Genomic DNA, 14206 nt, shown 5'->3' on the forward strand with positions numbered 1-14206 from the left:
GCATGTGGGTACATGTGTGGATATGTGGGGTGTGGGTGGGTATGGGGTTTGTGGGGAATGTGTGTGAGGGGAGGGTAGCTGGGGTGTGTGAGGGGGTGTGGGTGTGGGGGTCTGCATGTATAGCAGTGCGAGGGAGGCGTGGGTGCATGTGTATGCTGGGATGTGCATTTGGGACTCACCCTATGAACACACACACACAGAGTCCTTCCCTACACACACATGCACAGTCCTTCCCTGCACACACACACACTCTTACACATGCTCCGCAGTCCAGTGATGCAGCCAGAGCCACATGGTACTGGAGCAGGAAAGCGGGGAAATGGCTAGGGGTGGGGTGGAGCTGGGCTGCTGCGTGCTGCTGAGGGCTCCCTGCGTCCTACCTTCCCTGTCTTCTGTTATCTTTGACAGGCAGCCAGGAGCAGATAAATATTTTCTAAATTTTTTAGGGGTCCCACGGGCCAGATAGAATGGCTTAGTGGGCCAAATGCAGCCTGCAGGCCTTATTTTGCCCACCCCGATTTAAAAGAATCAAATGTTAGAATTGAAAATCATCTCTCTCCCCTTCCCAAGTCACTCCCCATCTCCATGCTTCTGTTTCCCAGATCTAACATGCAGGTACTGCTGTTTGGCACCCATGATCACCCTGTACACCTAGGTCCCCTCTGCCTACCTTGCTAGCTGCAGATAAAGGGGAACCCCACCTCAGTACTGCACAGGAAGAAACTTCACACTCAGGATTCATAGCCATGGGGGCCAGTGAGTAGCACAGAGTGGGAAATTTATCTGGAGTAAGAAGGACTGTAAGGTCTCCTTGGCTATGGTCTCAAGGAAAGTAGTCATGGATCTGGGTGGAGATGTGGAATGGAGCCTGCTGAGCCGGGTCAACTCAAGAGTAATCAAGGGCAGCAGAAAGTGTTAAGTTAAGCTTTCTCTTGTGTCTGCAGGGAAGGGGAAACCCCAGTGTGAGAAATGCCCCATTTTCAACCTCTTGGGAAAAGAAAATAAATTATTGTGTACAAAGCCCCCTGCCCTTCTCCCCCCACCAACCACACACACAGATAGAGACAGTGTCCTGACCAGTTTGAACTTACAGCTGTTTATTGCAAAAATCAGCAAGAAGGTTCAACTCAGTAACAGCCCTGAGGATTCACCAGGATGCTGGAGGATTAAGCACACATTTCTGCTGTCTCTGGATATGGGATGGGAAGGAAGATGCTGTTCTGCATATTGGGCACTAGGGCCAGAAGAGGGGGATTGATGAGATGGGCTGGGAGTGCCTGTTCTGTATACTAGATATAATATAACCAGTAGTGTGACTAAGGAGGAGAGAGGCAGCAGCCCCATGTGCTAACTTTGGACAAGGGAATAACAGCAGCTGTCAAAGCTGTGCAACCACATCAAGGGCAGTGGCAGCCAGAAGTCACCACTTCCCCACTGCGTTGTCACTGCCCTGTGAACTTAGCTGCTCTGTTGTGCCTCTGAATGTAACTAGTGAGTGGGGTGGATTTTAGGCCTCTGTGACCAGGCCTTTTGCTCCAAGCAAAAGTTGAGGGATCCAGCGGGATCAGGGCCTTCCCCACCCCTGGCTACTAAAGGAAACACTTCTTCCATTTGCCAGAATGGACTTGCTCACAGGTTATGCAAATCCTCCAGGAGACGGTGGTTGCACAGTACACACAGCCTTGCTGTTGGTCCTTTCTTATTAATTCACAGTTGGTGACATAGAAGCTGTCATTGCTGTAATACCTGTTTTGGGCCTCCGGGTCCCGGTCCATGTGTAGACAGCTCTTACTGTTGATAAATGAAGGCACTGGATGAAGGTGTTGAAGGGCTTGCATATGGGAGTGGTCATCTTCTGGCTCTTCACTATCGTATTGCAGTCAGCATCATTGAATGGCAGGTGTGAGGGTTCATTGATATGCTGCCTCTGGAAAGCCTGGTATTGTGATTTCCTGCCATCCACGGTCAGCCAGGAAGACATCAGGAACATCAGCAGCAGGGCAGCATGGAGTTCCTTGGGAGACATGGCTTCCTTAGATCCACTTGATCCACCTTCAGTTGTGGAAGGGGCAGGGGACATGGATGGAGACAGTTATAAGGAGTACTGCTTAACAACCCACCTGACACTGTCATCTACCCAAAACCCATCCCACTCCCATCATGTCCCCCCACCCTATCCTCTCCAACTTTGGCTGCTCAGTACAGACCCAATCCCAGGTCCTTGAGCATCAGTAACTATCTGCCACATTGTACAAGACTCACAGTTCCTGAACACCACTGCTCTGCATACTCATAAGTCCACCTGTCTTCCTCTCCTACCCTTGAGGCATGCCACAGGCCTTGGGCCTAGCTGTGTTTCCCAGCACTGTGTTGTGTAACAGGGGCTCAAGCTGAAACCCTGCTACTGGGCAAACCAGGGCCCTGGGCAGCCAGAGGAGCTGGAATCACAGTAGTGGAGGTTTTAGCTCACTAGGCAGGGATAAGGATAATTAGGGACGCTGCTGGGCTTAAAAGGCAGGAGGGGAGAACCAGCACATTGCCCTGGAGGCACTGGAGAAGAGGAAGAGGCTGCAGAAAGCAGCAGTAAACGAAGCCTCCCAGGGGAGGAAAGCCAGATCCATGGAGATGTGGTGAGATAAGAGACACTTACCCAGTGGAGAGTGGACAGTGAGAGATTGACAGGACCCATTAGAGGGTCTGTGGTGCTTTTGTTCCCCTCAGGGATTTACATCTAATCATTTTTCCCATCTCCAAAGTTGTGGCAGGTGAGCCCTGGGGGGAGAAAATGAGCAAAGCAGGCATATGCCCACAGTTAAGATGGGGGCAGTGGTGGAATCGCCCAGCCCCACCACCAGCCCAAGGCACTGTCCTTGCCTCTTCTTGGGAAACGTGCATGCTGCAGGCTCTAGCCAGAATGTCTGTAAAAAAGCAGTCTCTAGCTTGTGGAAATGAGCCCTATGTCCTCTAGGATCAATGGGGCCAAATTCCCAGTTGGTGTGAATAAGCCAAGGCCCCACTGCCATCAGGAGATCACAACACTGGCTTCTGTAAAGCAACTGTAGCCCAAAGGCATCAATAGGTTAGATCCACTACTGCTTTCAAGAAACAACACGTTTTGGGGGAACTTTTTTAATGACTTTTTTCTCCTGGCTGATGGAGGGGGGTGGAGGCTGGATGGGTATCTTTTTTCTTAAATGGCAAAAATGATGCATGGATGGATGGCTGTGTTTGGACTCAACCCATGATTGACAAAGATCAGTTGAACTTGCACATTTAAAGAGATCATCCCATAAAAACTTGCAGAGGAAACAGACATTTCCTATTAAATAGTCAGTGTATATGTCAGGGGCATGCCATTATTTTGGGTGGAGGGCCACTTACTGAGTTTTGGCAAGCTGTCGAGGGATGCAAGGGTAGCCCCGCCCCTTGACAGGTGCCCCACCCCCAGTCACCATCTTGGGACCAGAAGTCCCATGCCCTAACCCCTGACCTTTGCCACCAGAAGTCCCTCCACTTGCCCCTCAGAAGAACTCCTTTCAGCAAGGATTTGCCATCTCAGAACCAGAAAAATACCAAATTATATTCTAAAAATCAAACATCTACTAGAACATTCATTAATTTGATTTCAAAAAATATTTTTGTCCTGTTTTACATGTGTTTGTGTAGTGTACATAGAGGTGATTGCACAATAGCTTAAAATGAAAACTTCCTTGTATATTGTTGGGGGATGTGGGTCTGTATGTGGGGTGACTGAGCATGTGAATGTGTGTGTGGATATGTGGGGTGTGGGTGGGGTGGGTATGGGGTTTGTTGGGATTGTGAGTGTGTGTGGGAGGAGGGTGGCTGGGAAGGGCTGTAGTATGTGTGGAGGGGGAGGATTTGCCCACAGCTTCCCCGTGGCAGGCAGAGCCCCCACCAGTGCTCCTCCAAGCCCTGACTCTGGGCTCCTGTTCTTCCTGCCTCCAGGGCACTGGCACAGCCCCATGCTGCCACTCGCCACCACTTCTCCCCATCTGCCACCACTGCCCTTCTGCTGGTTCTCCATCCCTTCCCCCCAACTCACCTCTCTGGCACCACATCCCAGCTGCATGGCAGAGACCGCAGCATGCAGCAGGAGCTAGACAGGCCCAGCCAGCACCGTACAGGGGCAGCCGAGAATTGCAGGAGCCAGCTGGCTCCTGCTGCATCCTGCGGCCCAACGCTACAGCTGGGAACCATGTGATGCCGGAGTAACTGGTAGGGGGGATATGGCGGAGGGGAATGGTGACAGCAGTGGGCAAATGGCTGCAGCAAGCAGGGGGAAGCACCAGTGAGTGGGGCACACGGAGCACAGTGACAGCTGGGCAGGAGAGTGAGGCCAGTGCCAGAGAGGCCCAGAGCAGGGCAGCAGGAGTGCGGGACACAGACTGGCAGGGACTCTATGGAGCCGGGCCAGGCTGCGCTAGCAGGGAGATGGCTAGGCTCCATAGAGCCCTGCTAGCCCAGCCCCGTACTCTTGCCACCCCACTCTGGGTCCCTGCTGGCCCTGGCTTCAGCACACCAGCGCTTCAGCACCATGTGGCTCCCAGCTGCAGGCTGGGACTGCAGCAGCCAGCCTGGCCTGACCCTGAGGACTGGGGCTATTACCCATGGTTCTCCCCTACCTTCCCCCTCCCCTACTTATCTGAATTTCCTTCCAGTGCTGGAAGGCATGAACAGCCCCACAGTCCTAAGGCAGAACTCTCTGCTCAGCACAAACCTCTGGCTGAGGGCTGGGGGTGGAGGGGTGGTATTGGGCCTTGCTTCTGCAGCTGCTTTATGCTGCTGGTGGCTTCCCCTGGGTCCTGCTGCCCCTGGCTCCTGTCATCTTGACAGGCAGCCAAGGGTGGATAAATATAAATTTTCTAATTTTGGGGGGGGAGGGGGGTCCCACAGGCTGGACAGAATGGCCTGGCAGGTTGGATCTGGCCTGTAAGTCATATTTTTCCTGCCCCTCCCTTAAGTTCTTGGCAAGGTAAAATTGTGCTAGAGTGAGTTGTGGCAAGGAACTAAGTAGTGCCCCTGGTTAATTACCTGTAGCACTGTATTAACAAGTTCCACTAAGGTGAGCCACTATATTTCAACAGCATGCAAAAATTAACATTGAGTGCTTACAGAGTGATAAATTATTGTTTATGTGGGCATCCTGACTTTTTAATTGTGTTGTTTCTGAAAATTTGACACTGTAAACAAACATCAGAACTTTTCTACCATTTGTTGGTAATCTGCTTATCACTGCCTCAAGAGAATCATTGATTCTGACTGAGTTTATCACTGTAATGATAGTCACAGTATGGATTTCGATTCAATTAGCAACATACAGAAGAACAGATTTCTCTCCCGGAAAAAATTTACCTGTCACAGAGCACTTTAGTTCTTTGCTCCTATAAAGAGGGGAGGTGTGTAGCAGGGCACTGAGGTGCCTGCTACTTGTGGAGCAGCCAGTAAGAAGTCTAGCTGCACGTTGCCAGGCTAACCGGTGGGAGTCAACTGACCAGAAAGGGCAGGGCCTGGCTCCTATATAACCCCCAGCTGAGGCCAGCCAGGCAGTTCCCTGCTGGTGGCCAAAGGGGAAGAAGCTCTGCCAGATTGAATAAAAAGGAGAGGCCAGACTGCAGATACTGCCCGAGATTCAGGAAAGATGGAGCAACCCAGTCATGGCAGGAAGAATTCTGTTGTAGCCGATTGGCAGAGATTTACATTATAGCCTAGGGTTTGGAGTTTTCTGTTTACTGTTTACATCCGGTGCTTTGGGTGAGGCTATTAGGGGTTGGAGGAAGCCTCATATGGGATCCACGGTACTGTGGGGACCACTGCCCCTGGGGAGGGCACATTTTGGGGGGCACTGACCCCAGCCCTGAGAAGGGGAGCGGAGAGTTGGAAACCAGGTAAGGCCAAGGCCTGAGCCCTGTGGGGGGGGTTTGAGATTCCGAGGAGGAGAGTTGGGGCCAGACATGGCTATGGCCACCTAGCCCCCCCAGCACGAGAGGCCCCCAGGCAAAGGGGGCAGCGTGAGAAGCCCCAGGCAAAAGGGGGCAGCGATTGACGAGCACCAGAGGGCGCGGTGAGAGAGAAGGGCTGTGGAGAGCCCAAGCGCCAGAGAAGACACAGAGAGAGACAGACAAGGGCTGCAGCTAAGAACAAACAATGTCTGGTAGATCTGCAAGGTTTGGGGCGTGGTACAGGGGTGGTTGGAGCCACACATAGCCCATAAGGCTGGGGTGCCCGGAAGCCTATTATAGAAACAAGACTCAGGGTAGCAGAAGAACCGTGACCAAGAGGACGAGAGGCAGCCTCCCTTTAATTTACATAAGATCAAGATGTGGCAGGAGAGAACGAGGGTTCTTTGAAGCAAACTTGGCACGGCCACCCCCAGGGCCCCGCTCTGTGACATAACCATTATATTAAATTGCTATGGTTAATCAATTATGTTAATTTTGTTTTCAAAATTGTGCAAATAAGAAATAAAACAAGCATTTTTGGAAGCTCTACTTTAATCCTAAAAAGGCTTTTATTGCTGTGTCCTTGGCTGACACCAAGGAAGCAAGATGTAGAAGTATTTGGAGATTTATTGTGGGACTTAAATATTCAAGGACTTAAGTATTTAATCAGAACAACATTCAGAGTCCAGGCATTCTTGATCAGAGAACAGGAAAGAAGGAATGGGTTGTCTTGTACAGGAAAAAAGTGACTGAAGTGAAGTGAACAATTTTACTTATATTCCATATTCCATTCATGTGTTGCCATTTGTGCTAATGCAAGTGGTAAGTCAGTGTTTATAATGTTTCCAACTTTACCTGCTTTTAAAATTCTCAGCATGACACTTGTAATTTCATATTCTAGACAAAATATTAGTGAGACCAAGTCGGTTGGGCAGTCACTCTCAGAGAGATCTTAAGGCTAGTCAAGTGTGCTCTCAATATCCTTGTTTCTTTTCAAATATAGCATCAAAGCCATTTGTCACTTTAAACTCATGCTCCTACAGCTAAATTGGTCATAGATGCAAAGTGACTTATTTTCCAGTATTAGAGAGTATACACAGGACAGTTTTTCTAATTTTTCCATGACCTTGAGGTTAAATATGGTTCCTGCATTATCTTCTTAGCCTTATCCCTTTTGATTAGTTTTAACCAGGAATGTAAAGTCTGCATGAAGTGAATATCCATGTCCTGGTTAAAATATGCAGTAAAACATCTAAGCATATTAGGGCACACACACAGAGTGCAAATATGAATCTGAACTTTCCAAATGGGGTCATTTAATTTTGGCTTTTATTTAAAAACTAACTAATCTGAAAAGAATAACTAGGAAGTGAGTTTGTAAGGAACAATCCTGTGATACCATGTGAAATGGGTTACAAGGTTTAATGCTGCTGCTATTTTAAAATTCTTTTGTATGTCATCCTTCATTATTCAGCTGTTTGAGATACAAAAGAATAAGTTACTCACAGGGGCTGGATGTTTCAGTCATCTGGAGACCTCTGAATGTCAATAAGGCTGGTTTGAGAACAGAATTCTCAAAATATATTTTAAAATGACTCATTCATTCCATCATTTTTGCCCCATGACATAGGGCCCACTCAATATGGACGGCTATATTCAAACATTCTGAATTCTATTCAAATCTTCTCCTTGCAACTTGTAGCATGGCATTAAGTATACAGCTCTTTTCACTAAGACAACAGGCTATTTTAAGGCCCTGATTTTCTTCTAATAAAACAGACTTTGTTGAAAAATGACTAATCACATTTTCCTTACAAGTTTCATTTATCATCACAACTGGATAGTACTCATGAGGAAAAAAAATCAATACCTTATTACAGAATCAAACTGACTGATGGTACCCAATGACACCATTAGCAGCTGCTTTGTTGGATGGGTAAATCCATACCACAACTACATAAGATCTTTCAGGTAGCACAGTTAAGCATTGAAAAGTTGGGAAATTCCAAGTGGAAGGTTACATTTGCTACCATCTTGCCTAGATGCATTTTGGTAGTCTATAAAAATGCAATTAGATTGTCTGGGTATGTCTACACTGCAATGATGGCTGTAGCATTGGCTGGACATGGGTCTGGAAGGGCTGTGCATCCCTGGTGCACCAGAGAAAAGTGTCCGGGGAAAACCCAAGAGATGAGCAGGCCTCCAGGGGCACTGAACCACATGCCCCAGGGAACTGGCTCTGATTGGCCAGGAGAAGGGAATGGGGAATTTAAAGTGATGCTAAGTGGGCAATCAGTGTTTGGCATCCACCTGGGAGAGGGGAAAACTACACAGAGAAACCTGGAGCTGTGCAGACCAAGGAAAAAGAGGGTCCTGGCAGCTGAATCACTTTGAGTCGCTGAGGACCAAATAAACCCTGAGTGAGGATCTGACCAGCCCTCAGAGAAAGCTAAGTGAAGCAGGAGGCTAGATAGTGGGAGCCATGCCAGCAACACTAAAGATGGGGCCAGGCAGGAGGCATTTCCCAGGGCATCCAGCAGAAGCTAGCAGAAGAGGCTGAACGGATCTTGAAGAGAGCAGTGGGGTATAGAGGCAAGCCAAGACAAGTGAATGCCACAGGGAGATTTACACAGTAAGATCAAAAAGGGAAAGAAGAGAAAAGGGGATTGAGTTATACAGCCTGCTGAAACTAGAGTACAGTTTAAAGAAGAGAGTGAGATTTAATTTAGGAATTTTAGATGAATTTGGGCCTGATTAGAAACTGTAATTTACTTTATCAGGGCAAATGAATTACAGCTGCAAAGGTGAAGCCCAGAGGATACTGATTTGTGACTGGGACTGGTCTTACCACTGACCATCTTACCATCCAAGATGCACTGATGGAATTAATTTTTAAAACCTGAAGTAAGGTTGAAGGAAAGGCTGGAGAAATAATAAATAAGTTGATCTAAAAGGCTAGTTAAATGAATCTCTGAGTTACATGAAAGAAGGCATGAGGCAAAGAGAGTGTAATGAACGTCCTACTTGTGGATAAGCAAGCAACTTTAAAAATAGATAAAGATTTTGCAGGAGAGGAGACAAGAGGCATAGAGTGGTACACAAATGAACACGAAGGAGTCTGGAGAGTAGACCCAGACAGGCCTCCACATGCAAGATCCAGGGAACTTTTCACCACAGATCTAAGAGGAAAGGGGCAGGGTGCAGGGGAGGTGGAGCCCTGCAGAAGACCCAGGACTTCACCAGATGCACCTTCTCCTAAAGAGTCATCAAACCTCCCCAAGAAAACCAAACCATCAAGGTGTGATGCGTAAGTGGGAGAGTATGTTAAAAATCTGTGGCATTCCTGCACAGTGGTAGGTTGAGAAAACACTCAGACTCACAACAGTATTTACTGCAATGTTGCCTCCACCTATCTGAGTTAGCTTTAACCCAAGGGGGTTGGGTACTAATATAACAGTATAACTCCAACAGCAGTGCAGCTCAGCATAGGCATCAAAACCTACTTGAAAATCAGGATAAATTAACCCCACAAGACTTCATGCTGCTCTGGTTTGGGCAACATTTCTCCATACATTTTTGTACTTTAAGTTCTGTTTTCCTTGTAGTTGGCTTGTGCCACATGCACGTGAGTTAACTGTGCTTAAGTCAGCCTAACTCAAATAAGTAGCCATCCTACAAAAGATTGCTCTCACAGCAGAGTAATTGCCCCATCAGTAGCACAGAGTTGCTGCATCCTGTCTGTTTTACTTGTGCTAGCAATAGTAGCATTCAAGCTTCAGCCTATGTCCCTGACAAGTCAGCTAGCTAGAGTTTAAAGCACCATATCACTTGAGCTAGAGATTTTTGTCAGCACATGACCTACCAAGGCTTCTGCACATGATAAATTAATCCAAACCTAAGTCTCCACCACAACCACCATTGCTTCCTTTTGGTGCTGCCTAATTACTAAGTACTCCTATATGATTATCATTCTTACTGCTAATAACTACTGTGACACAGCTGCCAAACTGTAAAACTCTTTACTGTACATTGCGGCAAAACATTTGAGTATGTAAAACATATGGGCTCCCCAAGGGAGCAATACGAAGCACAACAGCAATAATTTGGTGTCTAAAAGATAATAAGACATTTTTTTTTCCCAGGACATTTGGGGTCTTATATAGATAATAGTAAGGGGAACAATTGCTCACTGCAGATGCTTGATACAAACAATCAAAGAGAAAATGGCTATGTGATGAAGAAGGTTCAGATTCAAAGCTGGCAGATTTGTCAGCATAAAGGCATCCATTTTTTTATGGATTCTCAAGCTTCTTCTACCAGAGGACAGAGAAGGAAATCATAATACCTCAATCCTTTGCCCTTCAAATCCTCCTTTTATCTCTGGTTGCACTGTACAGAAAGGACAATATGGCACATGGTGATTTTTTTTAATGCAGCAGCCTGACAACTGTTCTGCAAGACAGAGTTGAAATAGGAGTTTGGCTGTTGCATTTTCATTCCCAAAAGTGAAGTAACTCAAAAAGATCTGGTCTGCTTCTCCCACAGTCAAATTTAAGGTCCTGTATGGTAAGGGCTAGCATGATAAATGCATACCAGTCCTGGTAACCAACAGTATGCAAAAGAGCAAGACAGCTAGCATCACATCTAGCCACATTTGATTCTTTGGTCTAACTGACCAGGTACCCATTTACAGCTGGGTTGATAGAGGCCTTGACATAAGTCTAGAATGGGGCTCAAACTATACCACTGGGGCCATAGCAAAATACATCTGCCCCCTTTCCCAACAATCCCTACCCAGACAGCAGGGAGCAGGATGCCTATACTTCAGGGGTGTCAAACTCATTTAGCCCCATGGGATGGATGAGTGATAGGGGACTGGTCCACAGGCCAGAAGAATGGTATGTGGCTGTCCCTTAAGGCTGGCATGGGCTCACCAACCCTCCCTCCAGCCACATGCTGGACCCAGTCCATGTGATGCTCACTCCACCTGGTTTGGGACCCATGCTGCATAGAAGGGGTGTATAATCTTCTGTGCTTGTCCTTTGCTGCCCGATGGGACTTCTTTCCCAGAGAGGGTATAATCATTCCCCGCTACATAGACAGCTTGCCAGTTCATGTGTCTGCATGAGTGCTATAAGTTCTTGCCTGCCACATCTTTGGTGTTATAGAAAATAGAGAGGCTGATCTTCAATGCCCTCATACAGCCCTCACACAGACACCACGGGTCCTGCATCTTGGGGCGCCACCTCCCCTACACCCTGCCTGGTGCCTCTCAGATGACAAACACAGGTAAAGAATGTCCAGGCAATTTCCCAAAGTCTTTTTCCAGCATTGAGGACAAAGGAAACAAAACCCTCTGCACTGGCGTACCTCCTCAGCTCAGGAGGTAAAAAGTCCATACAAAAGCAGTCTATATGCTGAGATTAGGGGAAGTTGGCTCCCTTTCCCCTTTGCTCAGCTCTAGTACTCACAACTTTTTTGTCTTGCCTGCAAGTCATTCAGGACCGCCTCTAGATGTTGTCACTGAGGAGAATCAGTCCTACCTTCTGGTAAGTTACCCAGCTCCTCCAAGCTGGCTTCAATGGGAGCCACTTGCTGCCGTGGTTCCCACCATTCACCCCTGCAGGGACAATTCCTCAGACACACAGCTGACACTGTATTGTCACAACCACTTCCAGTCCTCCCACCCATTTGTTCTGGGTGAATTTTAAACTCTGCCACTGCACTCTGCCCCTCCCATCTGGACAGGCTAGTCTTTATAAGCTAGGTTTGACTTGGGGCTGGCATCCCCTTGCATGCCTACCATGCCTTCCAGGTTGCAATCTGGGAGTCTCGGTCCTACTGCACGTGTGGCTGATTGAGCTCCACTGCCAGAGGGTGCTGCATGCAATGCAGGTTCTGGCCCAGCCGGGACAGGCATCCTGTGGTGTGCTCCATGCTGCTTGGGGAAAGTGCCACCCATGGTGCATGTCCTGGTCCAGCTGTGGCGGGGCTGGGTAGTATGCAGCACAGGTCCTGGGCCAGCCACAGCATGTGCCATATGTGGCCTCTATCCTGGGCCTTGCATGCAGGGCTGGTCTCATGTGCACTCTGTGCACCACGTGGGTAAACTCCAGACTCAGACACAGCACTGGTGAGCAAATGATTGGGGTCTGTGGACTGGATTGATATCCCCGGTGTAAATCATCTTGGACTGTCATACTGCCTCTGATCACTGAACCCGACATCTAAACCTCTTTTTAGCTTTCTGCGCCTTTACTGACGGCAGCGGCCTGATTTATTTTAATAAGTTGCTTTTTTCTAGTTTCATGCATTTAAAATGAGCAAAGAAGAATACAGTATCCACCCATACATAATTCTAATATACCAATCTTTTATTGGAACTGACTGAAGTCCAATTTGCATAGCCTTTGCTGGGAGTTAGGCACTCATTTAAACATATAAAACTCTATAATAAAAGCTCGCTATTGAACTCTCCTTGTTTCCCTTCTACCCGAAACACATTTCCCAGCTGCAATGCTCACATGAACAGGCTGAAACTGGATTTGTTTGCAAACTGGGAGTCCTCTTTCTTGATTCTGAGTTTTATGGCTCTGACTATTTATGAACAACTGAGAAATAGTAATATAGAACATACATGCAGAAAGGTTTTGAAGAGTCCTGTTCCCCAGTCCAAAGATATCCATGTGTCACTAACAATTCTCAAAAGAAAAGTTTTCAAAATTCCAGGACTGCTTCTAGTATGTCCAGTCTACACTCTGAGATGCTTGGGTATTCTCTACTCTCAGGCAGCCATAGGCAATGCATAGGGAGGGTATGGGGGGAGCATATGCCCTGCCTGAGAGTGCCAGTGCCCCCCTGAGAGTGAGCACTCCAGCTGGTAGGGGGGTATGGAGAACACTAGTTCCCCCCCCCCCCCCGAAATTGGCTCCAGCAGAAGCTCAGCTCAGCAACTGGATGCCGGGGGACTTCCCTCTCCCTATAGATGCTGGCTGGCCCCTGGGGGATTCCCCCCCCCCAGATTCAAAAGGCACCAGTCACTCATACATGCAGCCATGAACAGTTGTGTATTTCTAAGGTAAATCAATTCCATATGGTTTGAACTCACCTGTACTAGTATTTTTCTTAAACACTTACTAGAATGGCTAGAATGGATGCAGGTCTGGGTGACCATGGGATGGCAAAAATGCTGAGAACCAGTCTACGCTTGATACTGCTGGTGACAGTGCCAGGAAGGGAAACTTTAAAATGTGCTGGTGCCAGGACTTACAACTATCTGGAAAGAGGTTTTAAACCACTCCTGGAAAAGCCCTTTCCTTCTCTTGTTCCTCTCTGCAAAGTCAAGAAGGAAGAGAGGGGGAAAGTGCTAGGTCCCTGTCTGGTCTCCCCTGCACTAAAAGTGATGACAGCCCCTAACCAGTGACCTCATGTGAAATGCAACCATTCCATCATGCAAACCACTATGGGAGTATCAAAGGACAAAATGTAACATTCACAATTTAAAAAACCAAATTCCAACCTTAAATCTTGCTCTGGGACACCCATTGATTTCAGTGGAATTACTCCTAAATCTCACAGGTGATACCAGAATCAAGGGTTGACTAAAATTAGACTGCAGAGAAACTTAGTCTTCTGTGCTTACTGATGTAGTGAGAATTATCCTTTGGGAATCTGTGATTCAAGCTGCCTAGATGCCTGCACTCAATTAATTTTAAGAAGTGACGGTCCTTAGGAAATGCTGATTGATAGCTGAATACTACGGGCGTCTTGCTTGATTACATGGCTTTAGACTAGAGGACTCTCGGACATCTCTCATTCTTTTCCTGTCACAGTGAATATTTTAGGTTTCTCAGTTTATTTTCATTCTGCCCTGCAGCACAGCACATACTGAAGAAATTTTGTCATGGAAAGACTGTACAGATGAAAGTAACTTATGGCCAAACACTGGTAACCTTATGATTATTTTCCACAATTAAAGTCCAAGAAACTACACCTGACACGAGAATGTTATTCACATTTGGTAGGGCTGCTGGTTGTAGGTGTGTGATTCCACAGAAAGAGTATCCTGATGATATTGATATTAACTTCCATGTTTATATCAAGCAAAATTATTCAAATAAAGGGCATTTATGCCACCAGGACCTGTATCAAGTCATCATCCAAGATAAGATTCAGTTGGCTTTCCTTAATGTAGAAGCAATATCGTGGCTCTTTTAGAGTCTAATGGTAACAAACTGCTCAGGAGA

General features: G+C 47.2%; 1 pseudogene across 1 annotated transcript; it reads right to left on the minus strand.

Moving 5' to 3' along the window:
• Positions 1-1215: 1215 nt before the first annotated feature.
• On the minus strand, positions 1216-2926 carry LOC149854860 (ribonuclease pancreatic gamma-type-like; annotated as a pseudogene). The gene is made up of 2 exons (XR_016438772.1): positions 2651-2926; positions 1216-2052 (listed from the first exon to the last, which is right to left on the minus strand). The product of XR_016438772.1 is annotated as a ribonuclease pancreatic gamma-type-like (transcript).
• Positions 2927-14206: the final 11280 nt, after the last annotated feature.

This window comes from Crocodylus siamensis, chromosome 12 (genome assembly GCF_052110815.1).
Source record: "Crocodylus siamensis isolate JL-2025a chromosome 12, ASM5211081v1, whole genome shotgun sequence".
NCBI classification, from domain to species: Eukaryota; Metazoa; Chordata; order Crocodylia; family Crocodylidae; genus Crocodylus; species Crocodylus siamensis.